This window comes from Lepisosteus platostomus, chromosome 10, assembly GCF_059453375.1.
Source record: "Lepisosteus platostomus isolate fLepPlt1 chromosome 10, fLepPlt1.hap1, whole genome shotgun sequence".
Taxonomy (NCBI): domain Eukaryota; kingdom Metazoa; phylum Chordata; class Actinopteri; order Semionotiformes; family Lepisosteidae; genus Lepisosteus; species Lepisosteus platostomus.
The window spans coordinates 53,458,236-53,474,301 of record NC_142620.1 but is presented as its reverse complement, the minus strand read 5'-3'; the positions used below and the strand labels follow the sequence as shown (position 1 = coordinate 53,474,301).

General features: G+C 40.5%; 1 long non-coding RNA gene across 3 annotated transcripts in view; it reads left to right on the top strand.

The window, feature by feature from the left end:
- LOC148654054 (uncharacterized) overlaps positions 1 to 16,066 on the top strand; it is a 55,785-nt gene that overhangs the window by 8,590 nt on the left and 31,129 nt on the right. For all 3 annotated transcript variants that reach the window (XR_015924927.1, XR_015924926.1, XR_015924928.1), the window contains exon 2: positions 3,840 to 3,922. This is a non-coding gene — a long non-coding RNA (uncharacterized LOC148654054). The remainder of the gene's footprint in view (positions 1 to 3,839; positions 3,923 to 16,066) is intronic.

The window sequence follows — 16,066 nt, the reverse complement described above, 5'->3', positions numbered from 1 at the left end:
AGACAACACGGACTGAACAATCCTCAGTTCAATTTTTTTACATCAGTGAAATCGTTTTTTTTTATTTTTCTTGTAAATTACGTCACGTTTTTAATGGAAGAAAACTGATCATCACTGTCTGGAGAACAATGGTATACCAGTATTCAGCACAAAAACTGTTCTGCTATACCACAGGCAAAAGTCCTGTCAGAAATATTTGTCTTATACTGCTTCCTGGGGCATGCTGATAAAAGGCGATTTCTTTTAGTCCTTAATCTAAGCTTTTACCATCTGCTTCACTCCTAGACACAGTCCAACTGCTCTAAGCTCAGGACAGTGCCAGAGCATTCTGAGCTACCAATGGCAACAAAGACAGCAATTACACTGTCGCCGTAACTGGTCCAGTCTTGCTAGAGAGGCTGAAAAGCAGTGCAGCATGGAATACGAAGCTCTGGACTCGTCTGAACTGCTCACAGTTGTGTTTGCAGTATACATTACAGAGTCGTAAAAAATTTAAAAAAACCAACCGGCTGTATTTCTGGAAACCAAAAAAGTATTTTGCAGCAATTCATAAACTTCAACTTTACATCACTGGCCATACACTTATACACACATTTACACACTGGTCCAAAAGAAATGTAATGCTTTGCTTCATCCTGGTGTTATCTGTTATTTGTTTTCCGTCAATAGTACAGTCTGGCTCGCTGTAGTGCTTGTCCTAGGGCAACGTTACAACTTTGAATTGCTTGTTTGGCCTTGAAAGAAGTAGTAAAGTCAGTAGTAAAGATGTTGTGATTTGAGGGGCATTAAGCCACGCTGAGAGTGCTGCTGGCTTTAAGATGATAGTCACAATTGCCACGCCTACAGCACTAATTCACTTTTGGTTTTCTAGGAGGACAGCTTCTGATTATGCAGTTCATGTGTACGTAACATGACCAGACAAGAGCAATGTTAGGAGATTCGGTGGTTTGCCGATACAGGGGTCCGCAGGCCCGGTCCTGGATGCAGCAGCACCTGAAGCCGTTAAACTGCTCCCCATAAGCCATTAATGAGCTGATTCAGGTCATCATGAACCCACCTGAACCAAAAACCTCCAGTCGTAGGACTGTATCGGAACAGAACCCTCAGGCACGCAGAACATGTTCACTGTATACATATTCACATTCAGGTGCAAAAAAAAAGTTTGGACTTGAGGTGTTTATAAATTAATGATTACTCTTACCTCTGTAAGGAATAAATACATTCAAGTGAAATAAAGATGATCTCGGAGGATTTGGAAAGTTTACAGAGAGATGATTCATGTCTCAGGGGTTGGGGTAAGATATATTCCTCTTGTGCACGTTCAGCTGGGTGACCCTATTTGACTGTTGATGTCTTCTTGTCACACACACACATTGGGATTGTTTAATAATGGTTTATACTTATTTGATAACACGCAAGCCAATTAATCAAAAAGTCCTTCTCTTTCCCTTGTGGTCGTTGTCTGACTGACATAGTCGGCTGTTTGGCTCCAGTATTTGGATACACCCAGGTTTGTTTACGGCGACACACGTGTGCGTTTGCGAAGCCTCTCTTGCAGCATTACACCGCGAATCATTTCACACAGCCGCACCTGAAACCGGAAAGATCTCATCTTAATGACAGTTCTGCAGCAGATCCAGCGCACACAAGGCAGGCTGCGCAGGGACTAGAGCCCTGTGGAGAACAATCACTTTCTGTTCTCTTTATCCAACCCACAAAAAAACTCTTTTGCCCAGAATCTTTAGGACCTGCCTAACAAAGAAAGTAATTTCCTTTTTTATACCCAGCTCAAACAAAAAGTAAAACATCCACAGGTAACAATACAGCGAAGGCTTCTATTAATTACACTCACATTCTACGAGCAGGAAGTTTAATTGTTATATGCATCAAAAATATGATGCATAATAAATAAGGCAACACATGCAGGTTTATCAGGGTTAAGGCTCTTAAAATCAATTGTGCTGGAAATATCCTGTACCAATATGTAACATCATCCCTGATACACACTGGGAACTTAGGTTTTCAACTCATTGAAGCATGTGGATGCAGATCCTTAGAAAACTGGGGTGCTGTTTGGCTCAGGCAATACCAGGATCAAACAGACAGAATTACTGTGGCGCTTGTCTGTGTTTTGAACAAGTGTTTATCAAACAAGGAAAGCAAAACAAAAAAAAAACATGAATGTCTATCACTGCTCTAAAAAAAAAGAACCAGAAACAATGCTTGCTATTTTGACATTTCTAAAGGAGCTGGAATAAAATGATTGCACGCTGTGTCAGCTCAGTGGCTTTACATCTAGAGATGAAGACTGACGTCTGTTCCTTTAGTGAAGCATTGTTTTAGTGATAGGCAATTGATGAAGTGCACTTATAGATGGATATTACATTAATGATTTAGATTACACATACATCAATTTCCCTTCGGGAAAGTCTTATCTATCTATCTACATGTATCAATCTACTATATACGTATGTGAATATTACATCAGAGCCATCTGAGCACAAAAATAAAAAAAGTTGTCCGCTTCTCCAGTGAACATTTCCCGTAGTGCAAATACACATGTGCAGCCAGTTTACTGCCCTGTCACCCATCTTTCTGATCTACCTTCTTAGTCATTAACTCATATCCCACTGGCCACAGTGTCACCTCTCTGACTCCATTACATAATGAACTTTCTTCTGGGGAGGGAGACAGATATTGACCTGAAGTTGCTTAACATGCTGCAGAGTAGTTTAAATACATTAAGTGTCCTTATTCGCTTTCATCCCTACAAGTATCCCCTGTATACCATGATGAGGCATCATCAAAGGATATTATGCAGGTATTCTTTTTCTTTTGCCGTGGTTTGTTTCCAATATTCTGTTTGTGAGTTCTAAGTCCATGCATATCCTTATTCTCTATAGGAACAGAAAAGAAAATATATCTTCCTTTCTCGAGAAAGGTGATCAAACTGCAGACCACAGGGGCCCACAAAGTGCTGGGCTGTACAGTGGCATGAAAGTCAATATATTGCTCAATGAAAAGGAGTAATCTTGAGACAGTACAAGTAACTCATAAGAGCTTCTTAAGAAAACAATTCCGGTCAATACAAAAAGGACCTCTGTGCGAGAAGACCACCCTGGTTCTGCAAATTCCCAATTCAAATGGACGTGCAGGAGCGCCTTGCACAGGCAGGAGTTTATGGTGGGCTGCAACACATTTCATTTGAAGCCGTGGACATTTGGAAGTGACACGATACAAATGTTCAGAATCCATATTGATGGATACCAACCAAACCAAGCTGGTGGTCTTCATAACGCTCAACAAAGACACGAGCGCAAGAGTGTAAATATTGCAGAAGCGCAAATCGACAATAAAATGCATTACGTTTAGGAAATATGAGGCACTTCTTTACACAATGTGTCATGGGTGTGTCTCAACAACCAAGGTGGCCAAATAACATCTTTCCTACATTATAATGCCTGAGATGACACCACCACCACATCTGTGGTTTTCCAGAGAAAATCACCCATTTAGTAAGCAAAGCCAGATAATTTTTTCGGTCACGGTACATTGCAAACTCAGATTCCCGTGTTTAAAAACACACAACCGACATTTGGAGGACAGAAGGCTATTGTTAAGTTCTGTAAATTAGCAGAAATATTTCTGCCCAGCTAATAACCATTTAACAGCCTCTGCCTTCGTCATAAGCATAAACATCTGTTCACTCAACCGCGACCCGAAGCTTGTACCCTTCAGAAAGTATTTACTGGTTGCACCTGATTGAAGTTGCTCATTACCCAGCCCTTCCCCCCTGCCTGACACTTTTATTCAGCCACTTTATCTTCATCATTTTACAGGTGTGGGACATGGAGGGGAAAACAACCCTGATCCACAAGGTACTTCAGAACATCCTCGTTCAGCCTGGACGCACCGTGCACAGGTAAGCCAACGAGAGCTTGACCTCGCAGTCCTCCCTCCCCTCTGGAGTTCAGCATCAAGGGCCCAGGGTCAGAGATGTGTTTTCTGCCAGTTTTCAAGGGCCTCAACACCCCTAAGATGCAGCTTCAGCAGTAGACGTGCACGTCAGGAAGTGTTTGATCTTGGGCAAAGCAAGCTTTAGTTACCAAGCTTAATTAACTCCAGCGGCTAGCATTTCCTGAGCCGCACACCCCCTTGTGCCCTGCTACTGCTTAATTTCTTGCAGGTGACTACCACTGGAGTATCGGCTGCCATAAATATTCGCCATGGAAAGGAGAGTTATAAGGCAAATTGGTCAGTCACAGATATGTGTGTAATAAGTGGGTACTCCACTGTACTTAGCTGTTGCTTATTACTGGAGGAAATGAAAGTGAACAGCCTTTTAATTCTCCAGCTGGCCTTAAAGTGATGTGGTTCTACTCAGGGCAGGCTTAAGTTAACCCACTGATATCCGGAATTCGCCACTAGCAAGGCTCTGTAGAATACTGAGGGGAAAGCAGCACTTGCAAGGAAATGAACTCAGGTCGGTGGAAAGGCATCGGCCTGGACAGGAATGAAATTGAGTTATCCGAAGTCTCCTATATAATTCCAGCTGACGCATAGGTCTGCATATTTCCTTTGAAAATGTTCAAGAAAGCAATCCTAGAGTACCATTATTCACTAATAGTACAATACTTTCATAACTTTTCTTTCCAATAAAGAAACTGTTGCCAATTTCAGGAAAGTAAAAGTACAGAGAGATGTAAATAACGTGAAAAACGCTAATTCATCTTCTGTTGTCTACCACCATCTATTTCCTTTGATGAGTTTTGGTAAGTTTGCATTGCAGCAGAGGTCTGGGAAAATTCTCCTGACTCTGGCATATGTTTTATTCTGTCACACTTTCTCATTTTGACTCCAGTAAGATTTCCTTAACTATGAAATTGCTCTCTAAGGACAAGAAAGAGTAAGATGATCTCAGATTATAAGATATCACCCTCCTCATCTATCCTTTGTCACTTTTAAGTTAGCAGATCACTCACTAAAACTCCTTAGAAGATAAAAAAGGCAGTAAAATCTGGTTTGGCATATTAATACCCTAGACTCATTAAATTAATAGAGCCTGATTTTCTACGAGATGCATGCACAAATGCCAGTTGAGTTTGTAGGGGCTTCAGGGTGTGTATGTCTTTGAAAACCCTGATCAGCATATTGGACGTGCTTTATTAGAAATCTTCTGAAGATGTTACAGGATCCAGAGTAACTACTAGCTGTGGGTTTACCTACCTCTCTGCCTAGTCTGGTTAGATATGAGTGATGGTGTTAGATCCCGTCTAACCAGCACTTGGACAAGGGTGGCAATGCCGATCAGGGCAGTGGTGCCGGTTATCAGTCCTTCAGCCCATATTGCAGAACCTAGAAGCAGTAGTTTTGTGGAAGGTGCCCACCTGAAGACAATACAACACAGGCTTTAAAGAAACTCACTGGGACTCTCTCGATGAACAGCGGGATCATGAAGCCATATGCCTTGCTGGGCGACCGTTGAGCATTATTTTAATTAAACTGTGGCCTCCTTGGTGCTCAGTTAATTACTGAAAATGAACTGCAGATGTACAGGGACATCCCTTGCTAGCTTATAAAGTGTTAAAATGAACAGAGCTTGGCTACCTGATGTGACTGTCACCATTAGACTGCCACATGAATTTGCAGGTCAATCCTAGCGACTGCTTGTCGTGTCGACAGAAGCTAGATTAATGTGAGGGGTATCATAGACGTTTTCGCTGCTAGTCGAAATCTGCCACTGGAGTTGCAAATCGGGGTAAAATAGAATTACAGATTTTCGCACTTTACAGTTAAACACCATAACACATCTTTTATAAAGATATAAAAATAAAATAAAAATAAAACAGCAAAGACCACAAGATAAAGGCACCATTTAGCTCGGATAAGCTACCTTTGCAGATGTCTCACAATACGAATGAACCAGTTTTCCAGATAAGAGCAAGAATCGCAGATAACAATCTTTATACAGCTGGAGCTTTGAGTTGGCTGAAATGCTTGTTATAGACAGAAATGTTTTGTAACTACCAGCTAAACCTGTTAATAGGATATTACTGAAAGCACCTATAAGCTTATTATGATTCAGTGATTATCCCTCATAATTTTCCATTCAGCATCCTAGTGACAATCAAATGACCTGGAGTTACACTGAACTGTAATTCAGATACAGAAAAATAGATTTTCCACCCCGAAAAAGGAGCAAAAAATATCCCAAAAGCTGCAACATCAGTACAAATTCTGTCCAAATTAACTGACTTTATCTGAATCTGAAACTCACACTGGTTTGTTCTCAGTGGCTTAAGTGCTGAATGAATACCTATCAGCTATTGAATTCACATTTGCTAATGTAGCGTTAAAGGAATTAACCATAAGATTTTCAATCGCAGTAGTCACAATGGTAGTTTTGAGATCTAACTACACTAACATCACTCACATAAGGAGATAATGAGATGAAGGTCTTGGAGGGACGATGAGAAAATGCTTCTCTGTCGCTCTGTGAAGACTTCATTGAGACAATTTCGTCTTGCCCATCCAACAGTAAAAAAGCACTGCCATTAGACAATTGGCTATGTGCTGTCACTCACTGTCACAGTAATAACTTACTTCCACCCAATTCAACAGCGTTTTCAGACAGAGCACAGAATAATGAGCCTGTCTTACCAACTCTTATGGTAAAAATACAAAAATCATATTCTTAATGTACTGAAAGCCATTGTGAAAACTGTGAGGATTATATTATGCAGCACTTGTATGAAACACGACAAAGTTAATGGCACCCTCGACAGCTAGACACCCAAGACAGATAGAATCACAGACAACCGTGACTCTTTGCCTCATGATGCTGACTTTCTGTGCTGAATACCAGCTGACATTTTTCAGAACGAACTGCTCATTTTTTAAGGTCAGACCTTGTACCTCTTGCTCTTTGCCATAGCTTCTCTTTGGCATAAAATCTCAGCTTCCTGGACATTTAACATATTTGTTTCTCTTCTACGGTGAAAGTGTTGTTCCAACTCAATACACAGAATGCGCGCTGCACACATTTTTTTTGAGTGCCTAGAATATCAGGTACACTTATCTGCCGGAAGAATATATACAGTACTAACAGGTTCTGTTTCTGCGCTCCTGGGGCTTGCAAGTGTGGAAACCAGTTGTTGAGATTCAGTCAAAATATTAGATGTGAACATCAGAGCAGAACTTTGTATTAGTTTAGCTAAGTCCACACATTCTGTTCACTGTTTGTTGTCTGGTAACCTCTGTGCTTGGCTCTGCTCTTTGGCTTTATGCTATAAATGCAGATGCCATATAAAAATATTCGGTTCAGTCATCCCAATCAGTAACAAAGAGTGTGCGTTGCGTTGGTCTGCGTTGATGTGTTATGTAAGACAATTCTCTGTACTAATATTTAAACAGCAGAAATTGAGCAACCTGAGATGTATATACTGTAGTACGTGCATGCGTACTACACATCTGCTCACTTCCAGAAATATGAAGAAATTGGTGAATTGGTTTGATTGTAGTTGTTTTCAGACCTGTTGAAAGCAAAATTTCGGAGTGAAATGCACAGATGTCGGAGGTAGGTTCGGCAACCAGAACCTTTATGGAGATCATTTGTCTTATGGAAAGACAATACAGCCTGTCTCAAGCTTTAGACCCAGTGGCAGGCTTTGCAGGCAGACTCAGCTGTGGGCAGGAAGAGAATGGCACTCAGTCGAAGGCCTGATTTGAAATAGTTTTTATTGTAGTGGTCCCCGCGCATGGGTTACTAGTAGTAGATCACAGGTGGGAGTCTGGCTCCATCAAATAAGCCAGTTCACTAAGGATAGGATTTGCTGCTGTTATTTTTCTATTAGGGGAGAATTATGCTAAGCCTTTAGAAGCCATTTCTGTGTTGCTATGGCAGCCCATATTTCCTGCAGGGTTGTGACCTTCAGTGACTACAGTGCAAAGCCAAGTACCACTGAGATGCTTTGAGGATTAGAACGCAGGCTCATAGATATGCAAAATCCCTCAGATATGATTGAACCATGTAAGGCTGAATGACAAGTTTATTGAGATCGCCGCTCTTTTCATCTTATCATTATTATGTGAATATTCCAAAATCACTCGTCATTCCTTGGATTCTGGTTATTTTATTTATTTATTTTTTAGGCAGCGATTTTTTTTTTACATTTCTTTTTCGCGAAGGACAGGAGGCAGTTGTGATTTTTAAACAAAGGCCGATTTTATTTTATGTTGGGTTTTTGTTTTTTAAAAAGTGGAAGTTGAACTACTCAGGAGGAGAAAAAAAAACATTTTAAAACACCCGAGGATGTCGACATGTTAGCAATCAATACTCAGTCAAGTAGGCAGCTGCAGCACTAGGTAAAGCTACATATGTTGGGTATGTTTTATAGAAACCACTTTCATTCAACTTGCAAACTACACGGAAAAGTATCGTATTTTACTTTTATCGCGAAACAAATGATTATAAAAGCAGAAGAGTTTTAAAAAACAAAAATTAACGTGCTCGGGGGTTCTCGTGTGTCATCACAGAAGAGATCAGAATTGTGAGACACGTCGATGAGGCTGAAAGGGTAAACAAAGTGGTGTTACTTACTTTCGGTGACGGTGTTCCGGTGAACACGGGACTGTCAGAGGAGGGGTCAGAGCTGGTCGCAGTGGCGCGGCGAGGGTGAGTCAGGGCCCCTGCGCCCGGGGAGGAAGGCTGTCCACGCCGCCGGGCCACGACTCGGGGGGGGTTGGCTTGGCTTGGCTTGGCTGCCCGTTAAAAGAAACAGGAGGACAAATGATACTTCACGTCCATGTTCACCAACCAGAGCGCAGAGATTTCACTCTGATCGGTGATGATGATGATAATAATAATAATAATAATAATAATAATAATAATAATAATAATAATAATAATAATAATAAAGGTAAACAAACAAAGCAGTCGCTAGTTATGTTTGATGTTACTCCCTCTGAAGAGTTTTAATTAAAACGAGAGTCTTTGAAGTGCCCTGTGTCTGATCTGGGCAGGACCTGTCCCTTCCAGGTCCTATTGATTCCCATGAAAGGGACAGAGGCTGTCCTTATTAACGGTGGCGGGACCCATCTGTATAATAAAACACAACCTATCGTTTGTTTGCTTCTCTTTCCGATGCGTTATTCAACACGATCATACATGTTTGCAAACACGCGCTGGTCTGCTCATTGTTTATATTTGATACAGAAGTGTTTTGCCCCTCTTTGAACAGCAGATTGCACTGTTTCTGCAAAAGTATCTTCAGGGATTTTTTTTTCTTTTGTATTGAGTGTAGGAGAGAGAGATCGGTTTCCATTGAAACGGATAAAAATGACCATGGAAAAACTAACAAAATTGTTAATACGCAGTTGTGTTTTTTCATTTTACCAGACAATTGTGCTATCTCTGTTTTAATATATTATTGTTTACTCAAGGCTTTATAATTATATTTATATGTGGCTACAAATTGCGTATGACTAATAGGAGGAGTAGAATTTATTCATTAACAGATTGTGTGTTTTTCTGACCAATGAATTAAAAATAAACCCAAACGTCCTTTATCACAATCTGTTTATAGATGTCGGTTCTATTATCTGCGTATCGCCTCACACAGTCCCCACTCGTTTAAACGAGCATGTAAAACTTTTCTCTTTTTTTAGTGTTATTAATTAGTCTTGTTTCCTTCGTGATTCTTTTTTCGGTAAAATCTTCTATTGCCTTGTTGCACGTCTCAAATACTGATTGTAAAACAGAACTGCAATAGTAATAATACACTTAATACGTTTATTTCGTACCATAGCGCGCACGTAATGGACATAAAAGAAGTTAAAAAAAGATAAACGTATTTCTTTCAGAGTTTTCAGTAAAAAAAAATGGAAATCCTCAGTAAATACGTGTTCTGAGAGATTTGAAAACCTAATTACCATGAGAGTCCTCATATTGTCTGGTTAAGCAATAAATACTCCACGGAAAGCACAGCGAAGACCTTATTAAGTTGTGCGTGTAGTTTTATGGACTCGGAGTGCGTAGGAGCTGGAGACGGCATTAGATGGGAACCGGAGTACTGGTGCGAGTGAGCGAGCAAGCAGTTTCCCTTTTAATTTATTTTTAAGAAACAAGTATGGACGGCGTACACAATGCCAACAAAGAGATCAGTCTTTGAAAGTCCGAGATTGACACTCGTGTGGATACAAAGCACAACAGGCCTCCACTTTGAAGAAGAAAGTGCTTTGGGTGTCAGATTTCTCGAAACTAGTGCCCAAAGACAAGCTCAAGAGTAAGACCTGTTGAATCGGCATACTTAAGACGAGACAGCGTGGCTGGCTTTAGGGGCCGCCGCTGTAACTGTTCCCAAATGAGGATCGGGAGAGGTCAAAGCGGCAGTGGCGGAGTGAATGAGCCAGGATTAGAAAGAACACTGTTTTCTAACTTGGGTCGGTCGTCCCCTGTCCCTCTCCCAGGAAACACATTAAAAAAAAAAAGCTCAAGATGGAAGTTAAGATGGAGGCCGGATTCTTCAAGTGGCCCAGCTTTACTGAGTCACGGACAGCTGGGGGTTGAGGCTGGGGGACGAGGGACACTGGGGGGTCGCCCGGTTGCAGGGAAACGCATTGCTCCGTGCAAAACGCCCCCGGGCCGTGCTACGCTCTGTTTCTCACCGGCGCGTTTGGCGGAAAAACAAAATCGCAGGCCGCCATCCGTTTCTGTCCCGGTTTGTACCCGTGAAATTAAAACGCCCCATCTGTGCCCGTGATGCCGGGATTTCTCACCTTAGTGGAAATTCCTGGCTAAACACGCGGGGCCCGTCAGCTTCGGCTGCAAGAACCGACTGCGCTATGAGTACTTAGCAGCGTGCGTCGCCTTAAGGACTGAAAGAGCGTTCTAGCACTCTTTAATTTCTAAATTACTGCAAATTAATGAATTCCCACAAGAAACTCTATTGAACGTGTGGCACAAAGCTCAGTTTTCTTTGGTATCGTTAATGATTGTGCCTAATTGATTGTTGGTGGAGCACTGAGAGCTTTTCACTTGGCTCCGAAGCGCGCTCACTACAGGGAAATGGCATTTTTGTGTAGTAGTCTATTGTCTTCCTCATTGTGTTTCACGGGCCGTGTTCATGATGAAGGCACCCGGAAGGACGAGAATGACCAGAGCTCCCGCTCGCGTGCGAGCGCCTGTCGCCGTCATGACGTCAGCCCACCTAAGCCTCTCTGCTCGGTGCTTTCAGAACAGAAGTGTTTTCGTTTTTACATCCTGTGGGAATCCGAAGGGTAGCAACACGAACTTCTGGCCAGGAAATGAGACCCATACACCGAGAAAAAACAACCACAGGGAGTGAAATATTGGCCTAATATAACATAGACCACTGCCGCGTTTTTTAGAAATGCAGGTGGAATCGGAATTTAAATCGGAACTGAATCCTTTGACATTCTGAGATTATCCAGCCCAAAGAATAATAATTATTTAATTTAAAACATAATTTCGTCTGTTTTCTTATGTCTGGGAATGCTTCGATTCTTCACCTACTCTTACGTTACGTTGCTTGTATCATGTGCCCTGCACCGTGGGCAGTATGCAGTACAGGGGCAGAAGGTTCACACATTGACGCTAAAATCTCTCACGGACATCACGTGATCCCCCCTGTCTGCTCTGCGGCGCTGTGAAGGCATGAACGGGCGGGGAGCTTCTTGTTGTTGTCTTTTCTGTTGGCCTGCATTTCATAAAGATGCGATGCAATGAATGAATTTGGATTACAAGAAGTGTAAAAACAAATCTCAAATACAAAAAGAGTAACCTCCCCGAGTATCGGCTACACCACGCGCGGCCAAGTGCTTTACTCCAAAATAGGGACGTGCAGAAGGTGTCTTAATTTGATTAATGACTTTCAGGCGAAGCCTCTTTGGACTGCCTAAGGACCAAGGACAGCTCCATTCTCTCCTGCTCGTCTCACCTGCGGTTACACCCCGTTTATCCCGCAGCGGCACGTGCCCACAGAACCCCCGAATTCGGGGGAATTAAGAGGAGGCGGGATTTACACGAGAGACCGAAGAATACAGCCGCCCTTACAGTGACAAATTAATTAACCTGACACGAAGCCACACACCTCCACATCACATCACGGAGTGGCGAAATCTGAAGAGGACGGGACAGTGTTTTCTTAAACAAATACAAGTCGAAACAAGAGATAAGATACATTTCCGTGTTGAAAAAGCAAATATTTAACAACGGTGTAGCGTTTTATACGCCATTCCTTTTTAAATTATTAAAAATAATATATCCTGGTGTATTGCCAATCGTATGTTTTGTTTTAAACTTAGACGAATGGATCCCAGCTTTGTGCATCGTTCATTTTCATAGATTTAAATGTTTGTGCACCTTATTCGTAAGACAAATCCGTAGCGTTTTGATTGAAAACACGATCAGTGAATTTTTTGTCTTCAATTACGTACTTTTCATTAGCGCACTATATACAGACGTGTCACATGAAAATTCAGTTAATGTAAAAGTTTGTTGTAAAAGTCATTCGATTATTATTATTTTTTGTTCGAGTTTAGTCTAAACTTCTAAAATGATTTATCCCTGTCTACGTTTTATTCTGGCTGACAAGTAAATTTCACTCTTTGGCAGTCTAGCTTGGTGACGTCTATATCACATTATTTGTGAAAAATGTCTTCTGCGAAATAGTGGGTGATGTCACGTGACTAATGGCCTCAGATTATAAAAGCAAAATGTTCTTGTCTTCTAAATCGCTTTATGCACAAGTGGGCAGAAAGAGCACAGGAATCCATATTCCCTGCTATGCTTTCCGTAAGGAAAGAAAAGTGTACATACATCATCGAATAACAATTTCTTAATGATTGTAAGTGTGCCATTATAATTTCACCATTTAAAGTTGTGACATGAAATTGTTACATATCCATATGGATTGATTGATTTGTGCAATGTTTAACACACGTACAATTTATCGTGTAATAAATGTTTAAAATGCCCATTTATATATTGTGATTTGAGGCACAGATGAGGTCATTGTGTGAGACACAAAAAATAAACTTGAATGCCAATAAATAAATAAATGTCTTTCCTAATGCCAAACAGTTATTAATATGGAAAAATACAGATTACATTTGAGAAAGTGCTCAAACATCCAGTTGGGCTTTTACTCATCACTGAAGAGTGCATTTCTTTCCACCACAAATACTGATCTGGTTTTTACGAAATTCTAAAAAATGATGGCGAAATTAAGTTCTTGAGGATTTCCGTGTTCATACCCCTCAAAACCCCGATGTGCGCGTCTGCTCTGTGAGACCTGAAATTCAACATGTCTGCGCGCTACCTGCAGCTCCATCCGACACCCTGGTGTTGCCCCGGTTACCCGACCGGCGGCATCACTTCCAGCTCTTTCCGATTTCGGGTTCGGCCCTGACGTCACAATCAAAGTCCTGCGAACTCGACTGTGATCGGGCAAAAATTTAATTTCATAATACGTCGCAAAACAGGAATTAATCTTGGGTATCACCCGACGAAGGGCTAAAGAAATTGTGTGGTCGCCGATTTCCGAATGATTTATTCGTTCACTCAGGCATTTGCAACATACAGTGGACGCAGTCAAGACACATTTGATCACGAGGTTTATCAACTATTGCCAATCAAGTTTAAAAAATCGTTTTTTTAACAGTGGGGGGAGCACTTGTTATGGTCAGTTATTTCCTTGTGTGAAACACGATCGTTTTAGCTTATTATGTCACTAATAAACAATTTTCTGGTTACAATTTGCAAACCTTTCCGTATTAAGCATGCTGTCAAAACTAAACATTGGCATTATCTAAGTAAATAATTAAATGTCTCTTCCCTTAAGCAATATCCCTTATTGACTTGTTTCGCCACACGGTTTGTCATTGAAATCTTTTCGCGCAAATTATCCTGCTTGATGGAAGACGGTGCTGAGCTGATCCCTCACACAGTCCGGGTCCGAGTTAGCTTGACGCCATGTGGCACAGGTGTAGGCGCGCGTGTCACGATTTCTTCTCTGATCAGTAAGATCGGGGTGGGTCCTGCGCTTAATATGTGGGTCTACACACCCGACAGTCTCTTGAAAGTAAGGCCACACGACTCAAAAGATAAAATAAAATTATTTGTAGATTAAAATAATTATTATAATAGTGTTGCATTTGTATGTTGTGACGTTTTCAGTTACGAAAATGCCCTCCGCCCCCATTAATATGTGCTTACGTTTTTCATGTTGATTTTTTGCAAAATGTTTTTTTTTAAATATATATATAAAACCTGTGGTTTTATACAAATCAGTTGACTCTGTTTAACATACTGTATGTAGATTTATAGAATTGAATATATATTCTGTGAACGGAAACCCGATTTCCTTCAGATTGATCACCCGGACAATTCGTAGCTGTATATGTTGTCCTTTTTGAAGCATGTGTGTTCAGAGAGTGTTGGAACCATAAACATTTCCCAGTTACTCGTCGTGTTGTGTAATGAAGGGCAGTGGCTAAGGTGCAGCTGTGATTAGATTGGTTTCGGCACTTGTCGTGGTTGTTGAATTCTGTCAAGAAAACAAATAAAAAGTCTTTGTTGGTAGAATCATTATTAATTGATTGAGCGTTTGAAATTACCGATAAATTATTTCAAACAAACATAAACCGTCCCCAAGTGCGCGGCACATTTCTGTTAATTAGGACTTTAATGAGAACCTTCACATTATTCACCCACGGAAAGAAAAATATCATTGCACTCGGTCTGATTTCAGAGAAACATGAAATTTTGAATGTGATGCTTCGAATATTAGGCCACAGGTGTGGGAGCAGAGGTCGAAATCATTTCTCTAGTATAGCCGAAATGATTTTGCTTGCAATTAAATACAGCTGTATCAATCTAATCTATTTTACTCCGCGTATAAATTTATTTCACGCTGGAAGACCGGAGCTGTTAATGAGGTGGTTTGGGCCTCTTGTTAAAGTGTTCTCAATATGATGCTTTGAAAGGCTCTTTTTGTCTGCGAATGGTGGACCACTCCTGCATTTACGTCTTGCGGAACACGAGCCTTAACCTTTATACACAATGCCCTGTAAACATGCCCTGCGCATTGTATAAATTATTTGGATTAACGTCTCTTTGTTGTTTGAACACTAGACCCACAATGTACACAGTTTTTTCAGCCTTTAAATTGACTTCCAAGTGGCTGTTTTGAGCTTTGTTATCTAAAGAAGAAGTTATCTAAGGACTTGACAAAATAACCATTTTGTATATTATTCACCAATTAAAGGCAGATTTTTAACTGAAAGCACCCACAGCTCATTCGAACCCACAGCACTGTTTCCAATTTTTTTAAATACTTTTAATTTCCTTATTAAGCAAACGTAGAAGTCACGTATAGACGGGTTCAGTAATCGTTGTTTACAAATTTGAGTCTTAAAATGGACAATATTGTAGCTTCTCTTCACGACGTATGCTTGGCATCACTCATGCATGTATTAGGAAAGCGTCCGTTTTTCTCAGTGTTAAAGAAAACTAAATAGTACAAAGACAATTTTATTGTTATCAACATCAATACTAATCATCAAAATCATCAACCTGATTATTAATTATGAGTATGATCTACGAATAAGTTCGTATGGGCGATACATGTACTGATATGGTAAAACAAGTTTTGTTCACAGAGGTACATAATAATAATAATAATAATAATAATAATTATTATTATTATTATTATTATTATTATTATTATTATTATTATAATAATGGAAGCGGAAGTTATTCATTTTTTTAAAAAGAAGTCGATTAGTATTGTAATAGTATTGTCGATTGAGTTAGTTCGTATCATTAACGAAATTCGACGGCGTTCATTAATTTAACATGAATTAAATTCGTATTTCGTTGACAGCCCGCTTCTCAACTTCATTGTTTTAAAAAAAACAAACACATACTCGAATCGAAAGTATAGCAACCTCTGGTTTCAGGAGGCATTTACAGTATTCAATGAATACTGGTGGGTTGTGTAAAGACGTTTTGGCATTCAATACAAAGTTTTCACCACACTTTTCA